Source organism: Solanum stenotomum, chromosome 3 (genome assembly GCF_019186545.1).
Source record: "Solanum stenotomum isolate F172 chromosome 3, ASM1918654v1, whole genome shotgun sequence".
Taxonomy (NCBI): Eukaryota; Viridiplantae; Streptophyta; class Magnoliopsida; order Solanales; family Solanaceae; genus Solanum; species Solanum stenotomum.
In genome coordinates, this window is record NC_064284.1 from 29,830,731 (window position 1) to 29,853,450 (window position 22,720).

Consider the following 22,720-nt stretch of genomic DNA (forward strand, 5'->3'; position numbering starts at 1 on the left):
CCAATGCTCCTGCAGCTTTCATGGATTTGATTAACAGAGTGTTCAAGTAGCACTTGGACTTGTTCGTTATCGTCTTTATTGATGATATCCTCATTTGCTCTAGAATTGTGGTAGAACATGCGAGTCATTTGAGAGTTGTTAAGCAAACTGTCAAAGATCGCCAGTTATTTGCAAAATTTAACAAGTGCGAGTTTTGGTAACAATCAGTTGCCTTCCTTGAGGATATTGTGTCTAGTGAAGGAATTAGAGTAGATTCTCAAAAACTAGAAGCACTGAAACAATGGCACAGACCTACCTCTCCTACAGATATCAGAAGTTTCTTAGGTCTAGCGGGTTATTACAGAAGGTTCGTGGAAGGATTTTCATCCATAGCCTCACCATTGACTAGGTTGACTCAGAAGATGGTCAAGTTTCGATGGTCAGATGATTGTGAGAAAAGATTCGTAGAATTGAAAACTAGGTTGACTACAGGTCCTATCTTGACTCTTCCAGAGGGTTCAGATGGTTATGTGATCTATTGTGATACATCTAGGGTCGGCCTAGGTTGTGGTTGATGTAACGATGTAAGGTTATAACTTATGCTACTAGAAAGCTTAAGGTACATAAAAAGAATTATTCGACTCATGACCTCGAGCTTGCAGCAGTGGTGTTTAATTTGCACTCAAGATTTGAAAACACTGCTTTTATGGTGTTCATGTAGATGTGTTCACAAACCATAAAAGCCTCCAGTATGTATTCACTCAGAAAGAGTTGAATCTTTGCTAGAGAAGGTGGCTTCAATTCCTCAAAGATTATGATATGAGCGTGCATTACCATCCGGGTAAGGCGAATGTAGTAGCAGATGCTCTTAGTAGATTATCCATGGGTAGTGTAGCACATGTTGAGGAAGAAAGAAGAGAGCTAGCAAAGGATGTTCACTGACTTGCTCGCGTAAAAGTTTGTCTTATGAGCATATCAGATGGTGGTGTAACAATTCAGAATGGGTCAGAATCTTCATTAGTAGCAGAGGTTAAGGAAAAGCAAGACAATGATCCAATCTTGCTTCAACTTAAGGGTGCAGTCCACCAACAGAGAGTTGAGGTTTTCTCCCAAGGGGGAGATGGTGTGCTTCGCTATCAGGGTCGATTATGTGTTCCTTAGGTGGATAAGTAGGTGAAGCAGCCTTGATTGGGCCAGATTTGGTTTATGAAGCTATGGGAAAAAGTTCAGCTCGTCAGAAATAAACTTAAGATAGAAGTCTTATGCAGATGTAATGAGAAGGAAATTAAAGTTTGAGATAGATGATTGAGTTTTCTTGAAAGTGTCACCTATGAAAGGGGTGATGAGATTTGGCAAGAAAAGGAAGCTCAGTCCTAGATACGTAGGCCCTTACAAGATTCTGAAAAGGATTGGTAAAGTGGCATATGAGTTAGAGTTACCACAGAACTAATAGTAGTACATCCGATCTTTCACATTTCTTTTTTAAAGAAGTGTGTGGGTGATCCAGCATCCATAGTGCCATTAGAGAGTGTGGCAGTGAAAGACAGTCTTTCATATGAGGATGTACCAGTTGAGATTCTCAACCGTCAGGTTAGAAGGTTGATAAACAAAGATGTCGATTCAGTCAATGTTTTCTGGAGGAGTCAGTCTGTAGAGGGAGCTACTTGGGACTAGAAGCAGCAATGAAGTCCAAGTATCCTCACCTCTTTCCTTCCGATTCCATTCCAGCTTGAGGTAATAGTTCCTCTTCAGTCTTTCAGTAATTCATGCGCTAATTCAGTCAACTTTGCATTTTCAGCGTATTTGCATGTTCTTGGAACTCAATTCAGTCAGAAATCAGTTTCTAGTACTTAGTGGTAGGGATTGCAGCTTTTTCGCTCCATACTCAGCTAGTTTAGTCTTCGGTCGAGGATGAATGGTCCCAAAGCGGAGATAATGTAACACCCCATATCCGAAACAGACTAAAAATGTAGATTTTGAGAAGTTATAGGTGCAACGCACGGTTGCCACCCATGGACTGTACGTCAGGCCACGACCTGTGCTGGTGATCCGTGGTTCACCACTGCAACCTCTCCCCAAACCCAGCTCAGAAAATTGGCTAAGTCTCGACCCACGGACAGACCTATGGTCCGTGGGTCAGACCACGGTCTGTGGTCTATGTCTGTGGATCGAGGCTCCCTTTACCCAGCCTGACGCGAACGATGGCCAACCAGTACAGACCTTAGTTCAATCCACGATTCGTAGGTCTGATCGTTGGTGAAGGCTAGCAGCCAATTAAGGGGAAATTGTTAATTGGGTCAACTTCAAATGGTCATCACTCCCAACAAAAAGGGAATTATGTGTCCCATGACCTATGATATTATAGATAATTGAATCCTCTGTCCAATGCCATCGAGTTTGCTAAAATCCGATTTCTAAGTAAAAAGTTATGCTTGTTTTGGTGAAGCCTTGTTGGGCAGACTTGACCTACGGCCCGTAGGTCCCGTCTGTCGATCACTCCAACAGCAGTTAAGTCAGGGGTCTTTTGATCTTTTCCTATTTCGTTGGACCCCTAAGCTACGTCCTTTAGACCCTAAATTATGAGGTTTTAGCCAATTTAAGCCTAGAAACATAACTAGAACTTACCTAAGTCTAATCATTAATCAAAACTTAGAAAAATTAGAGCATAAGAGGAGAAGAGAAGTCAAGAACCCTAGTTCAAGAACGTAGAAAGGTTCCATCAGTTCCAGCCCCGAAATCTAAAGATTTCTCCGTGGAATTCGTCACCAGATATGTGGGATTTCACTAGTGGGTTCCTTTCACCCATTAGGTCCCTAGTTTTTAGTCAGTTTCTTGATTCCCTTATTATGACTAGAATTAGGGTTTCTTGAAAGTTAGAATTGGGTTCTTAGCTGATAGAATGATCCAAATCAGATTAGTATGTTAATATTCGGTTTATTGCATGAATTCCAGAACCCTAGCTATGTATTTCTTTAGTTCTTGAATTACACATGCTAGGTCAGATATTTCAGTTATTCAGTTATACATGCCTCGGTTATTAATGCATCAATATCAGTTAATTATTGCATACTCAGTTTGCATGTCCAGTTTGAGTTATCTAGTAACTTACAGAAATTCAGTCATAATGTGTTAATCACTTAATCCATTGGGAGTAGCATAATATTGAGTTGGACTAGGGTTCAATGTACCCAAATAGTCCCAGAACTACTAGCCACGTAGGTTGTAAGTCCCCTCTGTGGGTATTATTTCAGTGATCATGCCAGCATGCCTATATACCTCTGGCAAGGTATATCGGGTCCTCTCGATGGGGCGTATACATTAGACTCCACATTTAGCTCGTATGGTTTTATTATCGGTTATTAGTAGCTCCCACAGATCAGTGAGATTCTATTGCATTGACCATGTATTAGTATATTCATTATTCAGTCTCAACATGTTATAAATTGGTCATTGCATTCACTTAGCTCAGTATTCAGTATTTATATCATGTTCAGATTATATCATTGCTTATTTGCTTTGTTCAATTGTATGTTATTTCAAATTTACGCTATCCTGCATGCTCAGTACCTTTCAAGTACTGACGCATACGTGCGCTACATCTTCTCATTATGTAGGTTTAGGTTCTCAGCATCCAGATCACGCTTAGATCGGTTCCCGATCTTCAGTTCAGCAGAATCAGTGGTGAGTCCTCATTCTCCGAGGACAATAGTCATGAGTTTCTTTTCAGTAATGTTAGTCCTTTAGTTTCAGTTTTGCTAAACTTAGTTGGGGCATGTCCCAACATCTCTAGTCAGTTTAGAGGTTATTTTCAGACATAGTTAGATTCAGCTTAGTATTGAGTTAATATCTTCTCTGTATTAAACTCATCAGTTTTCATTTATCTCAATTATAGTATATGGGGTATTCCCCATCTTCTCATTTTACTTATGATTATAGCTTCCGCACAATTTTTATTATTCAGTTATCTTTAGTATGCTCATGATTATGCCAGCAGGGTTAGCTTGGGGTCACTTGTGATCCTAGGTCCCGTGTCCGCATCCAGGGGGTAGCCTCGGGGCGTGACAAAGAGACTTTAGGAATTTGAGAGAATGAATAAGTTGGGGAAATGTTCTAAGGATGAAGGGAATTTATAGGGCCTAGATTTAAGGGTAAAACGACGTAGCTTAGGTATTAAATGAATAGGAAAATACCCAGTTACACTTAAGAAATTAACTGGCGGAGTGATCTATCGTTGCCACCTACGGACCGTAGAACATTCGATGGTCCATCCGATGGTCCGTAGATCGAGTTACTTGGGAGTGTAAATGCTTGTCACTTTCTACGATTGGTTCCTACGGTCTGTAGAAGCGTCTACAGGTCGTAGTCCCTAACCGTGGAACTCTATGATCCGTTTCAAGTCTAAGACCACTTCAACATGATAGGTCTACATCCCATCAACATTTCCATGGCATGTCTAAGAACTCCATAGACCCAAAATTCCAACCAATTTTTCAATCAAGTCTGGAACGCTTCTACAACCACTTCCTACGGATAACCTTCTACGGACAGCCCTAGTGTTACGTAGAAAACTTTTAGAAATCCAAAAATCAAGAAATCCTTAAGGCTATTTCTACGACTTCCTTCTACTAACCGTATAACCTTTTGTGGTCTATAAACAGGACCCGTCGACTTGAACATGCAGTCAACATTGCAACCATTCTTTTTCCGAGGTGTTACAAAATTTCTATATCTAGAAAAGAAACTTTAATAACATATAAGGGTTCAAGAGTTGAAAGCAATGGTTGCATAAATAAAAGGAAAGGAAGAACTGATAACAAGCCTATAACAACAATTACTCGAACATGGGCTATTATATTCTTGGAACATCAGCTTGAATTACAATTAATTCGGGCAAGTAATTTCTCTCACGTATACTAACTACTGTAGTATCAAAGAGGTTTACCTAATAAGCCTCATAATCATTGCACTGTATTAGCTTCTCGAAGCTCAGCCTGCATGATTTAGGGGTTTGTTAGTTAAATCTTTTTATAAGGAGGATTTCAAGGTGTAAAGCTCACTGATTTGGAAGAGTGTTCAGAGTTGAAGAAGTCTCCATCGAGTCAGATTCATGGCTTTTGTGAGAAGCTTGAACACATATGTGGATGCAACTTAAGCTCTATAGCACTTTTTTTCTCAACATCTGCAAATGGAAAGCTGCCAAAAACAATGGTGGATAGTTCCAGCTGCCAAGGAAGAAGAAGAGGGCTCTTCAGCTCTCTATAGTATCCTTTATGATAGTTGAACTTTTTTGTTTTGTTTCTATTTGTCTTTGCTTCATTTAATTAGGGCTCAGGTCATCCGGTGAACCCAAGATTTTTGTTTCTCTTTTTTTATCATAACCCAAAAAAGGATGTATGGCGCTTGTATTTTCTCATCAAGACAAGTCAACCTCAACCCAACAAAAACGAAAGAGAAGCGGAAAATAGTAAAAACAAGAACAAGATAAAGCAAAAAACTTATTCTTCTATTAAAACCCCAAAATCTTGATTCAAACTCATAAAATCAATAATAATAATAGGTAATCGAAGAATTAAAGTTAAGAAATATTACCCAACAATTATATCTTGAAAACCTACTTCAAATCGCTTCTACCGAGTTCTCAAAGCTCCAAAAATGAAAATGGGGAAAAAACCCCAAAATTTGGGTTTAAACACTACCAAAGGTCCTCCTGAAATGCAAACCCATACCCAAAAACGTGGGTTTTAAATGAACTGGACCTCCATGAATGCTGAGGTCAACACTTGATTTTAGTGAATTCGGTGGTGTTGGAAAGAGGACTCAAAGATCTTTAAGTTGATAGGTCATGGGCCACCAAATTCATTTTGTGCGAAATGATATGACTGTTTGAAGATGACCAATACTTGAAGGTTGAACTACCCCATTCACGTTCCACTTCACGGACCGTGTGAAGCACCATGGGTCGTGTAGGCCACCGTTGTTCTTCACAGTGAGTTGGGGTTATGTTGGGTTATTTCAACAGCACACTTGACGGACCGTCTAGTGGTCTGCGGTTCCTCAGTGTCATTGAGGGTCTCTGGCTTGCTTTCATGGGAGTATTGACGGACCGTGTGGGGTTCCATGGTCCGTGTAGGGGATCGTGGACCTCCGTGGTTCACCTATTTTCTTGGTTCAGTCTTAGGTAGATTTCTGAGGTATTACAGTTTCCTAATAATTTCTCAATGATTTCTCATAATCATCTACTATTAGCGATAATTATTTGACCATCATTAAATTACTTACTAACTTGGGGAAAGAATTCAATAGAAATCACATTGTGCTTTATATACTTTTCTTAGAAATAATTTGACAACGTTGTAAAATATCGTGGAAAAATTGAAAATAAGAATTTTAAAGTTAAGAGCACTCTAAATTTGATTCTACCTGACAACAGTTACACATCCAACATTAGTGCTTTGATCAAGATTTCTCCTCAAGAACCTCACATCTTCGCTTTGTAGTTTGTTGCATACGAGTTTAGTATAGCAAAAATATTAACTCCTCTCTCTTTATTTTATTTTGTTATACATAGATCAAGTGGTAAGACTATTAAATAAATTATATACTTGGTTGATTAACCACTCACTAAAAAATTTATTATTTAATAAATACATATTAACTAAATGACTGTACTTATCGAATAGTTCAAAATTCCCAAACCAACTTCACCGACTGAACAAACATGACTCAGAGCAACTCGAGAGGGGTAAAATAAAAAATTTACAAAAAGTTTCAAAAATGACCTTCCGGGTCATTACATGTTGATGTTATAGCTAACTTGAAATTCGAAACAGCAAACTCTAACAATTAGAGAGTAGAGGAACACAAGAAAATGTATGTAATAGAATAAAATAGTAGAGAAGAAAAGAAGAAAATAGGCTAGGATGAAAGGTAAGGTTAAGTTGTAAGATTTTGTGTGGAGAGATGTTGTGGTTGGAGGCATGAAGAATGTGACTATTATACCTAATAATTTTCCAAAACCATTCTAGAAGTAACATTCAATTACACTACATTGTATTTCATACGTAATCTTAGAAGGGATGTTCAAGAATGAGTTTGAAGGACTAAAAATTTGTGATGAGCGTGAAGGTGAAATTCGAGTTTTTATGATCAGTGTGAAATACATTTTGAGAGATACAAGACAAATAAGATTGATTACTCAAAGCGAACATACTTTGTCATTTTACTAGGGATGGTTAATTTTTACAGGATTTTTTCCTTGTTGTTTATTAAGGTTGATTAAAAGGTCATATGCCGACTATAAGAACATTCATGTCTATTTCGCCTAATGAAATTAATTCAACAGAAAAATCTTTATTTTGGATGTATTTAATCAATTTCTAAACTATATATGTATCTTTTCTTTTCTCGAACAAAATGGTATTCAAAATATATAATTAAGTAAAAGTGTCTCTTCTCTAAACCTTAAAACTTTCAAATGAGATATAAAAATCACATATTTTAATATTCTATCAGATAAAAATATCATGCTTGAGTTCTCCCTCCCTATATCATAGTTTCATGTATTTGGAACAAGAAAAAGAATCAAGCTGATATATGATGATTCAAGAAGATATAAAACTTTTGATTATCTAAAAGTTAAGTGAAACACCAATATGACCCATTGCCTGGATTTTTTATTTCCTTAGGTTACATAGGAAAAATGAAAATTAGCATGTTTCCTTGTTTGATTATTTCAAGTTGTTGAACCCTTAAAGGTAATGAAAAAGTTATGCTCCTTATAGAAAAATTATATTGTAGATAGGTAATATATATCTATTATATTTTGAATTTCTTATTTTTTATCATGTGTTTACTTCTTTATATTCTAATTTTAAATTATGTTACATGTTTCTGATTTTTTTAAAATAATAATGATTTATAATCGAGTATGTACCTATGTCATGCTTTTGTATCTCTAAATTGTTAGCACACGATATATCTGATAATAAAACATATTACTTATTATCATTATATTTTTTTGTTTCGTAGTCTAAAGTAATCATGCATTTCTTACATTATTTTTTACTAAATAATACAGATGATTCTTGGAACAACAAAAAGGTCATGCTTTATATCTCTAATTTGTTAGCACACAATCTATGTGATAATAAAACATGCTACTTGCTATCACTATATTCTTGTTTTATTCTTATTCTAAAGTAGTCACACATTTCTTGCTATCATTATATTATTTTTTATTCTTAGTCTACAGTAGTCACGCATTTGTTGCTATCACTATATCTTTTTGATTCTTAGTCTAAAGTAGTCATGCATTTCATGCTATCATTATATTATTTTTTATTCTTAGTCTAAAGTAGTCACGCATTTCTTGCACCTTTTACTGCATAGTAATGATGATTCTTGGAATAACAAAAATGACATGCTTTTGTATCTCTAGAACCATCTACATACTAGTATAAATATGCGTGACCTTAATAAGTTGTAACCAAACAGGTTCAAAAACGTTTTCTTTCTTAACAAAGTTCTCCTGCCTGAAATTCTCATTCTCCATCATGGATACCTCTCTTTTCACCACCCAAAATATGAAATCTTAAAGAATGAAAAATCTCACATTCTTATAGCACTACTTCCAGACCAAGGTCAAATTAATCCATGTCTTCAATTTTCAAAACAATTAATCAATTTAGGCATTGAAGTCACTTAACCACAAGCCTATCAGCTTTTAGTAAAATGAAAAAACTCTCAAATGTTGAAAGATTAAGCTTTGCTCCTTTCTCTGATGGCTATGACGACAAATTCCAGTTAAGTTCAGTTGATGAGTTTCACTTGTTCTATTCTTCTATAAAGTCTCACCTGTCAGAATTTATTTTCAATTTAATTCAATCAAATGCAAAAAATGGTACCCCTATTTCATATGTCATCTACACAAATATTATGGAATGGGTTGGTGTAGTGGCAAAAAAATATTAATATCCCATCTGCATTATTTTGGATCCAACCAGCCACAGTTTTTATGTTTATTATTATAGATTCACTGATTATTCTGATTATTTCAAGAACTGCGATGCTAAGGATAAAATAATAGAGTTACCAGGATTGCCACCACTTAGTCCAATTGATTTTCCTTCTTTTGTGTTTAATGACATAGAGAGTATCAATTGGGCAGTTGAGTCTATTAAAAAGCAAATTGAAATGTTGAATAGTGAAGAAAATCTCTTGTAAACACTTTTGCTTCTTTGGAATTTGATGCTTTGAGAATTTTAAAGCATGTGGCTATGATTGGAATTGGGTCATCAATTCCTTCAGTTTTTCTTGATGATAATACTTTTCGAGCGGATATAATTGAAATTAGTTCAAAAAATTATATGGATTGGTTGAACTTAAAGGATAAAGGATCAGTTATTTACATAGCTTTTGGTAGTTACTCTGAAATATCAAGTCAATTGATGGAAGAGATTGGTCAAGGGTTGTTAAAATGTGGAAGACCATTTTTGTGGGTGATTAGGGAAGGGCAACACGGAGATAACACGGAGGACAAATTGAGTTGCAAAGACGAACTTGAAATGCAGGGGTAGATAGTAAGTTGGTGCTTGAAATGCAGGGCAAGACCATTTTTGTGGTTGTTTTCTGACTCACTGTGGATGGAATTCGACATTGGAGAGTATAACATCTGTGGTACCTATCGTGGCATGTCCACTCTGGAATGATCAAGTTTGTAACGCAAAATTCATTCAAGATATTTGGAAGAATGGTGTTAGACTTGCTCCTAGTGAAGGTGGTGTTGTAGAAAGATATGAGTTCAATAGATATATCGAGATCGTGATGGGAGGCAAAAAAAAAGGGAAAGAATTGAGAAGAAATGCCAAGAAATGGAGCGATTTAGCTAAGGAAGCTATGAACGAAAATGGTACATCAAGTTTGAATCTCCAGGCTTTTGCTAATGAGATTTTACTTGGTCATAAGGAGTACTAAATTATTCATGAATAGATGACTTGAATAAAATAGCTTGTAATTAGTTGTAGTTTTTGTAAGAGCCTTTTCTCCGTTTCAGAAAAAATAATGAATTTTTTCGAAATTATTTCGAATGAAATATTTTTCTTAGTTTCTGTTTTTTGTACACTCATATTTTTAATTTGCTAATCCATAATAAAAAAAAATAGTTCTATATCATTAATCCAAAATAATAAGTGAAAATTAGTATGAACCTACTATATGGCTTATTAAACTAAACTAACATTATAAATCTATAACTTAAAACCATTACAAATAATATAATCAAATAAATTAAAGAATGTTTGTGAAGTCTGTGTATTATAGATCAGAATAAATTCCCACTCTTGTTAGTTCAACAAAGCATATTAGCCAATTCAATTTGAATTGCACCATGATATTTATTTTTAAAATATGTGTATATTGTAAAAGGTTATTAACCCATTTAGCCCTATTTTTTAAAAATATTTTTTTATTTTAAATGAAATGAAAATAAACGTCTGAGAATAGAAATACAAATTGGAATAGTTTATTACTTATATCATATTTGCCTTTTAACATTTAAAGTTATATTAAAGTATTCAAGCGTGAACGTTACTCCAAATTATATTCTTTAAAAAAATATAACTAGCACAAAACTTTAGCTATTGCTTCAGATGGATAATACGACGTTATTACTCTCCTTCCTACTTTAATTTTTTTTATAAGATTCTCATTCTTCAATCCCAGGATGTGATGACATTGTCACGACCCAAAGGAGACGCTAGGCGTAACATGACTTATAGAACCCCGAGAGGCCCTACACAAGCCACTTGACATATATCATACAAGACAATAGAAATAAAGACTTTAAAAGATAGTTTTGACAAGCAGAAGTCTAACATAAGTCTCAAAGTAATCTAATACATCATAAGTAAAGTGATTAGGATGTAAGCCATACATCACATACAAAGTCAAAAAATAGAAATGACATAAACGAATTAAAAGAGTCTCGGTCCTCGAAAAATGAGGACTCACCAATATTCAAAATTCCAAAGGACCAACTAGCCACAAGTATGGGAGGTAGGATTGTCGAACCCTACATTAGCTAGACAATGTAGGTACAAGTGTACATTATTAGTACATGGAATGTACTAAGTATGAATAAATATGTAAGCATAGGAATGATAGCATAAATAACTTAAAACACTTACACATGATCATATTGAGACATTTTTAAAATATTTAAAGAAGAAATGAAATGAGAATCATAAAACATGGTCAAATGCATATTAACATAAACGACTTGAGAAAATTTTGAAGAAAACATAAGCATTTTGTGGGATATGATGTAATTCGATATATCCCTCATACCAGAAGAAAGGAATCTACTTGCCAAGGTAGAATATGTACATATCATCATTTGATAAAGTGGATCCACTAGCTAGGTCATTTAATACAATCCTAGGGGGCACATAGTTTGGGACTAGAGGTTGCTACTAAAGACTATTTTATTTAAGCCTCCACCTCAAAGCCCTCTCGGTGCTAAGTCTAAATCCCATCAGAATCAAGGACAGCCTCATTGGCTTCCCCTCTAATCACCGTGTCTCAAATGAAACATAGTTTCTCGTCATCAAACTAACACTCCTGAATCTGTTCAACTAAGGAAGAACGAGTCTCAATGAAAGCAATCAAACCATCCGTCTCCTCAGAAATCAATGGACGAGACTATTGGTGAATCTCTAAACATCTTTTAGCCAATGGTCTTTCCTCCACACTATTAGCGGAAAGACTTCCCATGCTAGAAGTCTTTCTACTCAAGGCATCGGCCACCACATTATCCTTCCCTGGATGATACAAGATGGTGATGTCATAGCTTTTCAGTATCTCATGCCATTTGCACTACCTCAAGTTCACATCTCTCTAATTGAAGATATACTAAAAATTTTGATGATCTGTGAAAACCTCACAATGAACTCCATACAAATAAATTCTCCATAGCTTAAGCACAAACACTACGACTACAACCTCTAAATTATGGGTAGGGTAGTTTCTCTTATGAGTTTTCAACTGCCTAGAAGCATAGGCAATCACCTTACCCTTCTACATCAGAACACCGCCTAACCCGACTCTAGAAGCATCACAATAAACAATGAAATCCACACCCTCTTTGGGTAGAATCAAAATGGGAGCTCACGTCAACAAGGTCTTGAGCTTTTGAAAGCTCTCCGCACACTTATTAGACCACTGAAAACTCACACTCTGACGAGTCAAGCTAGTCAAGGGAGATGCAATAGAAGAGATGTTCTGCACAAATCATTGGTAATAGCCTGCAAGTCCCACAAAACACCGGATCTCCGTAACCAATGTATGTCTGGTTCAACCCCTCATTGCCTCAATCTTGGTTGGATCAACTTGAATACCCTACTTGGACGCCACCACGTCCCAAAAATGCCACAATATTGAGTAAAAACTCACACTTCGAGAACTTGGCAAAAATTTTCTCTTCCCTCAATCTCTAGAGTACAATACTCAAATGCCAATCGTGATCCCCCTCAGTCTTGGAGTACACCAAGATATCATCAATGAACACTATCACAAAGGTATCCACATAAGGTCGGAACACCTCTTTCATCAACTTCATGAACGTTACAAGGGTATTATTCAAACCAAACGACATCACAACTAACTCATAGTGACCATACGAGGTCCTGAAAGTTGTCTTAGGGATATCTGATGCCCTAATATTTGGCTGATGTTAGTCGGATCTCAAATCAATCTTAGATAACAAAGATGCACGATCAAAGAAATTGTCAATATGAGGAAGAGGATACGTGTTCTTCATTTTCGGTTTGTTCAATTTTCGATAATCAATACACATCCTCGTGGATCCATCTTTTTTCCTCACAAATAACACAGGAGCACCCCATAGAGAAACACTAGGGCGAATAAACCCCTTACTCAAAAAATCCTGCAACTATCCTTCAATTCCTTCAACTCAGGTGGAGCCATACGATAAGAAGAAATAGAGATTGGCTTTGTGCCCAACTCCAAGTCAATAGAAAATTCAATATCCCTTTCCAGAGGAACACCTAGAAGGCCAGTAGGAAATACATTTGTAAACTCTCAAACCACAGGCACAGAATCCATGGTGGGTGGGCTCAACACTAGTATCCCGAATGAAAGCCAAGTAGGAAAACACCCTCTATCAACCAATTTTTAAGCTCTAATAAATGAGATAACCTTGCTAGGGTAAACACCACTAGCACCAGTCCACTCAAATCTCGGGACACCTCGCATCGCTAAGGTCACAGTCTTAGCATAATAGCCAAGGATAGCATGATGCAGAGAAAGCCAATCCATACCCAAGATAATATCAAAGTGTACCATTCCCAAAATGATCAGGTCTACCCAAGTATCATACCCGACCAAAGAAACAAGACAGGATCGATACACACAATCCACCACTAAGGATTCACCCATTGGTGTAGAAACATAAATAGGCACAGGCATGCAATCAGATAACAAATCAAACCCAACAACAAAATAGGTAGATGTGTATGAGAAAGTAGAACTCGGATCAAACAATACTAACGTAGGTCGATGGAAAACTAGGACGATACCTGTGATTACATCAGAAGTGTCAACCTCAGTCCTCCTTGGAAAGTATAACATTGGCCATCTTGGCTGCCTGTAGTCTGAGTAGAACCTTTACCTCCACCTTGTGGAGCTGGAGTACCCCTACAAAAAATCTTGCCACCTCTACCGTTCTGAACTCTACCTTGACCACTGACTGGAGGCATTGAATCCCTAACTGGAGTAATTAAATAAGAGTGTTGAGGTCCTGAATGAGCCTGTAGAGGACATTGTTGCATCATACGATCAGGATCCCCATAAGTAAAGCAAGATCTTGGCACAGATAATTGTTGTTGTGAACCAGACGAACTACCCTGGCCACCTCAGCAAAAACCATAGGATCCTCAGGCTGACTGTCCATTATCAGCGACTGGCATAGAAGCATAAACCAGCCCACGTCGGTGGAAGGAACCACTATCTCTATGTGAACCTATGCCTCCAGATGAGGCACCAGAAAAACTGACCACAAGAAAGAGCCCTCTTGGGCTCCCCAAACTCCTTTAAACCCATCAACTCCATCTACTTGGCAGTGCTCACAATAGACTAGAAGGAAGCCCCTCTCTAGTCGCCCTGAACACATAAGATCTAACGGAGAAAGTTAACCCTCTCACAAACTGGCAAACTCTCTCTACCTCATCTGCACAACAGTCATAGCATGCCTAGAAAGCTCACAGAAACGGGCCTCATACTCGATCACAAATAAAATTTCCAGAACCAAGCTCTCAAATCTCAGACGACTCTTCTCTCTTACTCTCCACAGAATGAAGCGGTCCTGGAAAGCACTAGAAAACACATCCCACTCTGTCAGAGGAGATCCAACTGGTCTAGACCTCACAAAAGTACTCCGCCACTCTCTGGTGCGACCATGAAACTGAAGTGCGACAAACCAAACACTACAAGCATCCATCACATCCACAGCCTTAAGCATCTCATGGCACAAACTCAACAACTCATGAGCGTCCTCGCTCTTACCACTCTGAAACTAGGGTGGTTTCATATTCTGAAACCTCTCATACCACTGTTGATCAGCCGATGTCAAGATAACCTTAGGATCAATTTGTGCACCCACGGTCGATGTAAGAACCATGGGTGACTGGCCCACCTGAACATGAACACCTGGAGTCTGTTATTGACCTGGGGCATGCGCCCTCGGAGAAAGGTTCTCTAACACACTAACTATCCTCAACAAAGTCTCCTAAAATAATGAAACTCCAAACTCAAGAGGAACTCAACAACCTCAACTTGTGGCTCAGGAGACGCCTCTATATCTCTACCTCTGGCCGGTGTCACCCCACGGGGATGACCTCTAGTCGGTGCTACTCCCCGAGCATGACCTCTAGCTCGGTCTTACCTCTACCCCTAGCTGGGGTCTCCACAACAGCCTCGGGGACTGCCTCACCTCTACTTCTGGAAACAGAAGCTCTGGTCCTCAGCATCTACCAAAACAACAGACAATAACTCAGCACTAGTGAAGGTAACCACGCACGATAACAAGTTTCCTAACAATCTTTGTAGCCTCTTGAAGATAAGTACAGACGCCTCTGTACCGATCCTCAAGACTCTAGTTAGACTTGGCATGTACTCACGTGAGACCTATGAACCTGAGGCTCTGATACCTTTTATCAGGACCTAAAAGTGAACATGATGACACTTGACTTTTCCCACCAAGACAAGTCAACCTCAACCCAACCAAAATGAAAAAAAAAAGCAGAAAACAGTAAAAACAAGAACAAGATAAAGTGGAAAATTCATTCTTCTATTAAAACCCCAAAACTGGTTGTCACATGTACAAGCCACTAAATACATAAGTACGGAATTAAGAAATAAATACAAGTCTTGAGCTTTATTTCTCAAACAGAAAAAATTGTGAGGAAAGGAAAAAGAGTGCCCCCCGAATAACAAGCAGCTATCTCTTCAAGTCCTTGACAAGCCCCGAAATTAATATAAGCAGAAAGAGATCACATGGGTTCGGGCTTGGAACCTACACAAGTGTAGAAGCAAGGGTGAGTACCAACAACACGGTACCCAGCAAGTAACCTACTAAACAAAGTAGCTACCTAGAAATCAAACACCCCTTACACTCCAATCGAACCTCCTCAAACTACAATCTGCACAAAAATCAGCCCAACCTAGCAATTCTATAATACACGGCTCACTGACCCAATATTCATAGTTCAACAATTAACAAATCAAATAAGTCAATCTCAATGACAAGTAGTTCAGTCACACATAACAAGTACATCAATCACAATTCACAAGTAAGTCATGCATAAGCATTAAGTGCAGCAATTCACAATGATCATCACTAGCCGAAACCATCTCCCATCGGCTTTATAACACTCGCCGGCAAAGACCTCGATATAATAACACTCACCAGAAATGACCTCGGCATCATAACACTCGCCGGCAAAGACATAAGCATAATAACACTCGCCAGAAAATACATCGGCATAATAACACTCGCCGATAAATACCTCGGCATAATAACACTCACCGGCAAAGACTTTGGCATCATAACACTCGTCGGCAAAGACCTTGGTATAATAACACTTACTGGCAAAGACCTCTGCATCATAACACTCGCCGATAAAGAACTCGGCATAATAACACTCGTCGACAAAGACCTCTGCGTAATAACTCATCACATGTCTCATCACGGTGTTTACAATCAATGCATACAAGCAATATCATACCATATGGAAAAATAATAAATTATAGAATTCAAGTCCACAATCATGCTTTCAAGCATTTCATCACTCAATCATCAAGGGTCACAATAAGGCAATTCACATTATCATGTTTATCGCATAGCCTTTTTCATTTCAATCCTTTTTTATTCACTTAGATATAGCAAGTGGACAATTTAAACCATTCACCTCATTCTCATTACTTCCAACACACAATCAACAAAGGAAGCATACGAATTCAAACTAGAATACAAGGTTTAGGAAGCCATTTGTCTTAAATCAATCAACAATCACTCCAGTAGTTGAGTTTTCCCTTTCCAAATCACTTTTGAAGCCACACAATCTATAAATAAGCAAGTATTCACAATCACTTTCTAGAAACAACAACACCCACAACAATTCCCTTGAAACCTAGGTAATTCAACACAATACCCAATTCCAAAATTAAGATTTGAATTCGAAAAAACAATACTCAAAAATACTACTCAAGGCTTTAGGAACTCATTAGGGAAAATCATTTCGAAAATGGACTTAAAAATAAATTCATAACTCATTTTTACTTCAAAACTCAAGTTCATGAAAAACTCCCAATTTATCAACCCAAAATCTTGATTTAAACTCATAAATTCAATAACAATAATGGGTAATTGAAGATTTAGAGTTAAGAAACGTTACCCAATATTTTTTTCTTGAAATCGCCTCTATTGAGTTCTCAAAGCTCCAAAAATGAAAATGGGGAAGAAACTCCAAAATTTGGGTTTGAACGATCCTCCGCGAATGTGGGTTTTAAATGAACTGGACCTCCGCGAACACAACAGGGCTCTCACGAACGCAGAGGTCAACACTTTCACCTCCCGCAAACGCAGGGTTCTCATCCCATCCCTTACGCGAATGTGCTAAAACCTCCACTAACGCGGAGGGTTACACCAGAACACAGAAAAAAATGGCCAACTGAAAAATCATCAAAAGAACCCTCGGGATTCATTCGAACCCCGTAAATACAAAACACATATGCAAATATATTATACTCGATGTTCCGAACTCAATGTAATCGTCAAAACACGAATCCAAGGTGTGCTTGACCTGACATCCGTGAAAATCACAAGAAACTAACTCAACACCTAAAAAGGCTAAAACTAGACCTTTTAGAAATCAACCAAGACCTCACCTAGACCTAAAATCATCCCCCAAATCCAACAGAACTCTTAGAATTCCGATCCGAGCATTTGAACCCTGAATATTGACCAAGGTCAACCCAAATGCAAAAATTCCACAATTTCACAACTTAGGGCCCCAAATCCTCAAAGAAACTCGAAAGTTGAAATCAACAACTCTCGCGAATCAAATTTCACATTTCGAGACTAATGGAATCGACATAATTTCATTTTGACACTCAAAACTTCAAAAGACACTAAAAACAACTTTCTGAACTTAGTCTTTCAAACTCAAAACTTACCAAAAATTTCAACTTTTAACTCAAAGTTCGAAACCAACTTTTCAAACTCAATCAAAAACAACTCGAGGTCGACATCGAGAGGGGAAAAACGGTAATTTCCACACAAAACGGTACTTGTCATGTATTCCTAAAATAGATTTTCAATTTTATTTGTCACTTTTGACATATCAAGAAAAGACAATTATTGTTTTCCATGTTTTACCCCAAAATTAAATACTTATTCTCCAAATCATTTTCCAAGACCAAATACTAGACATCTTTTAATAGGGAGAGTGTGGTAAAATATTTATATCAATAGTTGTACTCTTAATGGGTGAGTCAAGTCAAACAATGAAAAGTAAAATTGAATAGAGGGAGTGATCTATTTTGATTAATTAATTTGACCAATGAAAATGAATTAATTACTTAGTTTCCCTATATTGGTCAAATACATACTTTCGAGGCTAATAACTCTCAAGGGCTAAATAGGAAGAATAATATCATTTATGTATTGATTTTGTGAAATGACAAGTATTAAGAAATATATATATTTTTAGTATGGACGACATAACTATCTATATATAATAGGAGAAGTAAAAATTGTCACGTGTCAGCGCCACAAAAAATAGACTTTTAAATAATTAAAATTAAATACATGTAATATATTAAATAATAAATTATTATTTTATTTTAAAAATAATTTTGAAGCAGTTTCATAATTAAACGATAAAAAAAATTAAATTGTTTTAGAAATATGGTGTTGTAACGTGTGTATTCCCTTTTTTTGTGGAAAGATAATTTTAATTATATTTTCACAACCTTCTTATTTATAGCAAACTAAATACTAATGATAATAATAATAATAATAATAATAATAATAATAATAAAAATAATAATGATAATAATAATAATAATGATAATGATAATAATATTGTTAATAATAATAATAATAATGATGATGATAACAATGATAACGATAATGATAAAAATAATAATAAAAAAATAAAAAATAATGATAATGATAATGATAATGATAATAATAATAATAATGATAATAATTATAATAATATTAATAAACGTCTTTGAGCGGTTCCGAAATTTATGAGGGGAATCTTGATGGACTAACGGATAGACAATTAACTATTATGGTTCATCGCATGCTAATGTACACAACTATCTGTAAAAGCGTTAAAAACACAGATAAGGCAATCTGTAAAATGATTGTTGCAGTTTTTATTGGTCAGCTTCAAGGCTGGTGGGATAACTATGTTAGCACGGATGAGAAGGCTTATTAATTGTTTGGTCTTTGGGATCTTGTTTCATAAGCTTATCCCAAAAATTGTTGTAGTAGGTCCTGTAGAGACAAGGAATATTTTCCTCGGTGAACCCTATTTCAGGAGTCCATTTGTGGATCCACGGAATTGAAAATTCTATGAAAATATAAATTTGATCTATTCTTTCTATCCAGCAAACGTGATCTTCATGATATAATCTGTTTAGATCTGGAGATACTTTAGTCCATTCTTTATATAAGTTTAGGAATGATTCTGGTAGAATCTGTACAGTCGGACCGTGGTATGACCACTAATTAAAAAACTAATTTGGAATTGGCTCCGTAAAAATCTTTGCGCACACGCTTACAAACCAAGTGTGTTTATGTTTATCATCGTTGTAATAAAGCACTTTATCAAATGCTCGGATATAATCCCAATAAGTAAAATTCATATGGGTGTTGTTGAGACTTATATGCCTGTCTTTCATGGCTGACATACCCCAATCTTCAACAGATATAATCTGCTTAATAATGATTTTAGAAAAGTTATAACTCTTCTCATGGAGGTTATTACTCATGCTTGAAAAGTGCTGAAATTTTGCACTTCCTGAACTTATTAAGATTTCTTCGTAATATGATCGAGTCTTATATGACTCTCCTGGATAATATAATTCGTTAACAAGGTACCTTTGAAATATCTTCCATGGTTCATCCTTTCACTGAAGATCAGTAAAAGAAATATCATTTCTTTTTTTCTAAAGTTTTTCGTAGGATTTGATATCATCAGAATCCTCTTTTATAATAGAAACAAAAGTATCATTTTGCTTCTTGCCCTCCAAGTAGGCTTGCATATGAGCATATAATGGACTGTCTTTTAGAATATCTTCCAAACTAACCAATTGTTGTGAGCTGCATGAAGCCTCTTCATGAGAAGAAGTCTTTTTGTTGAGCAAAGTTCTCTTTCCCGCTTGTATGACCAGGGAATTTGATTCGGATCTATATGACGATCCTTGTGATGACCGGGTTTCGTATGACGAATTACCATAATTGCCTCTACTTGGGGCAGTTCTTCCCCTTCCTCTTCCCTTTATGTGAATCCATGGTGGATCCATCCTGCAAATGTAACACCCTTTATTCAGACAAATAATCTGTCAAATAATCATCCGAGTAATATTCTATAAGAATATGAGGAAATTCTTCATTTATGATTTTGTCAAAAAATTTCGAAATGATATGATTTTTCATATCTCTATGTAGCGGTGCGAGAACCCTCAGTATAGCAATGAGAGTTTCATTATCAAGAAAAATCTAAAAATACATGATTATTGAATAAATTCTCTGGATAAGAAATCCGGTAAAGAGTTATCCACTCCCTTTTTATACTGAATTTTGAAATCGAAAGGTTCCAATTGCGCTTGCCACCTAGCGAATATTCGAGGAATCGTGCTTGAAATCTTTGTCAAACATAAATTTGACCGATTGCGCATCAGTTTTTATTAAAAACTTCTGATTGTATAAATCATCCTGAAATTTTAAAATGCACTTAACGATGGTTACCATTTCATGGGCAACCGTCGCATATTTCTTTTGGGCCTCATTCCATTTTCCCGAATGAAACCTTATCATGTGGATTGACTTGCTTTAAAATCTCACCATATCCGATGTTAGACGCATCCGTCTCAATAATCTTTTGCCAAGAAGGGTTGGCCAAAGCTAAGCATGGCAGTGATCGCACTAGCTGCTTGATGTCTTTTACCAAATTGGTATGCTTCTCGTTCCAAGGAGACTTATGATCTTTCTTCAGCCTGTCATATAAAGGGGCTAAATCTCTAGAAATATTTTTATAGAACGGGGAAATATAATTCAAACTTCCTAAGAATCTTTGTAACTGTGTCCTGTCTGTAATAACATCAGGAAACTTATCAGCAAAATCAATGGCTCTTTGGATGGGGTAACTTTCCCTTGACAAATCTGACGCCCAAGAAATCGAACATCTGTTTGAAATAAACTCATTTTGGGTTTTGAAAAAACTAAACTGTTTTGTATCACAACCTTTTTGAAGATATCAAGATGCTTGATATGCATTTCAAACATTTTAGAAAACACTAGAATGTCATCTATATAGACGATAATAAAATTCATATATGGATTAAAAATATCATTCATAATTTTCTGAAATTCAGAAGGAGCGTTTTTCAAACCAAAAGGCATGACACTCCATTTGTATTGTCTAAATGGGACATTAAAAGCAGTTCTATAAGAGTGCTCTATAAAGATTTGAATTTGGAATTTTGAAAATATATTGGCATCGTATAACCTTGATAATAAATCTTTTTTATTTGGAATAGGATACCTAATCCACTTCAAATATTTATTCAAAGGTTTATAGTTGATAACCAATCTTGGAACACCTCGTTCCCTTTCAACCGCGTTATTAACATAGAAGGATGTGCAAGACCAATGAGACTTGAAAGGTTTTATCAAACCCTTTTGTAGGAGATTATCAATCTCTGCTTTACAGAATTCTACTAACTCAGTGTTCATTTGGCAGGGCCGAGATTTAGTAGGGATATCATCCTCAGAGAAACCTTCTTTTTATGGGAGAGTAACAATGTGCTTCTTTCCATTCCAGAAGGAACTGGGTGATCTGCACATTTATCAACGACAATCTGCTCGGAAATTAACTTAATTTTTTCCTTTACTTTAGCAGATTTCAGAGAATCAAAGAGACACATACTGAATAATTCCATTTGTAAAGAATCCATATGATTTTGCTTCATATTAATCAAGGCATTAACATCTCTGGTTACCGGATCTGTAACAAAAGAACATGTTATCTCATTTTCTTTATAAGTGGCTGAGACCCCTTTCGAATCAATCCCTGTAAATGGATAAATCGCATTAATAAAAGGAGTTCCAAGTATAATTGGAGGATTTAGTTGATTTTTAACCATAAAGAAGAAATGAGGAATGCAGACTTTATTCTGACAAATTTTTGCATTAAGCAATTTATACTTTATATCTAAAGCATGTTCTAATGCAGACTTAACTAAATGACAGGTTTTTTGAAAAAATTTCGTAGGCATCAGGCCTTCTTGAATACAACTAACATCTGCACCGCTGTCAATCATAGCAATGTTAGTAATCGCAAAATTGTTATCAATCAAAATAGTACATTTAACATACTACTTATGAGCAGTTACAATTTGCATCATTCCTAAAAACATATCTTGTTTAGGGTTAGGATCAACAGGTTCAATATCAACTTGCTTTCCTTTATTTTTTGAAAACCTTTCTTCAGAATTATTAATCTCAATTTAAGTAATTCTGTGATCGCAAATCGATTGATTTTGTTTTAGAGATTTAATCTATCTTTTCAAATTTTCAACCTCAATTTTTAAATCGTCGAAAGAAGAATCCTTTTCAGGAGAAGTATTTCTTTTTAAAAGTTGATCATCAACCTCCTTTAAAGAGTAAGGAACAAAGTATTCAAAATCGTTTGAATCGTTCTTCTGGTTTTCAAATTGTTTAGAAGAACTTGAAATAGCTTCGTTAGAAGTAGCTAAATTAATGATTTTTCACAAAGCTTACTATCAGTAATTTCCTTTAAAAGTTCAATCACATTATCAGAAGTGATTGTATTCATATTAAAATCTTGAAATTGCGATTGCAGTTTATAAATTTCGTCGTCTTCGCAATGGAAATCCTGACCCTGACAAGTATCACAAGGATTAGCATGAT

At 36.1% G+C, this 22,720-nt stretch overlaps 1 protein-coding gene and 1 pseudogene across 1 annotated transcript in view; both read left to right on the forward strand.

Annotated features, from left to right (window-relative positions):
- The window catches only part of LOC125857508 (malate dehydrogenase [NADP], chloroplastic), a 1,084,261-nt gene that overhangs the window by 445,019 nt on the left and 616,522 nt on the right, over positions 1-22,720 (forward strand). The window lies entirely within an intron of this gene.
- LOC125857502 (UDP-glycosyltransferase 75C1-like) lies at positions 8,532-9,951 on the forward strand (annotated as a pseudogene).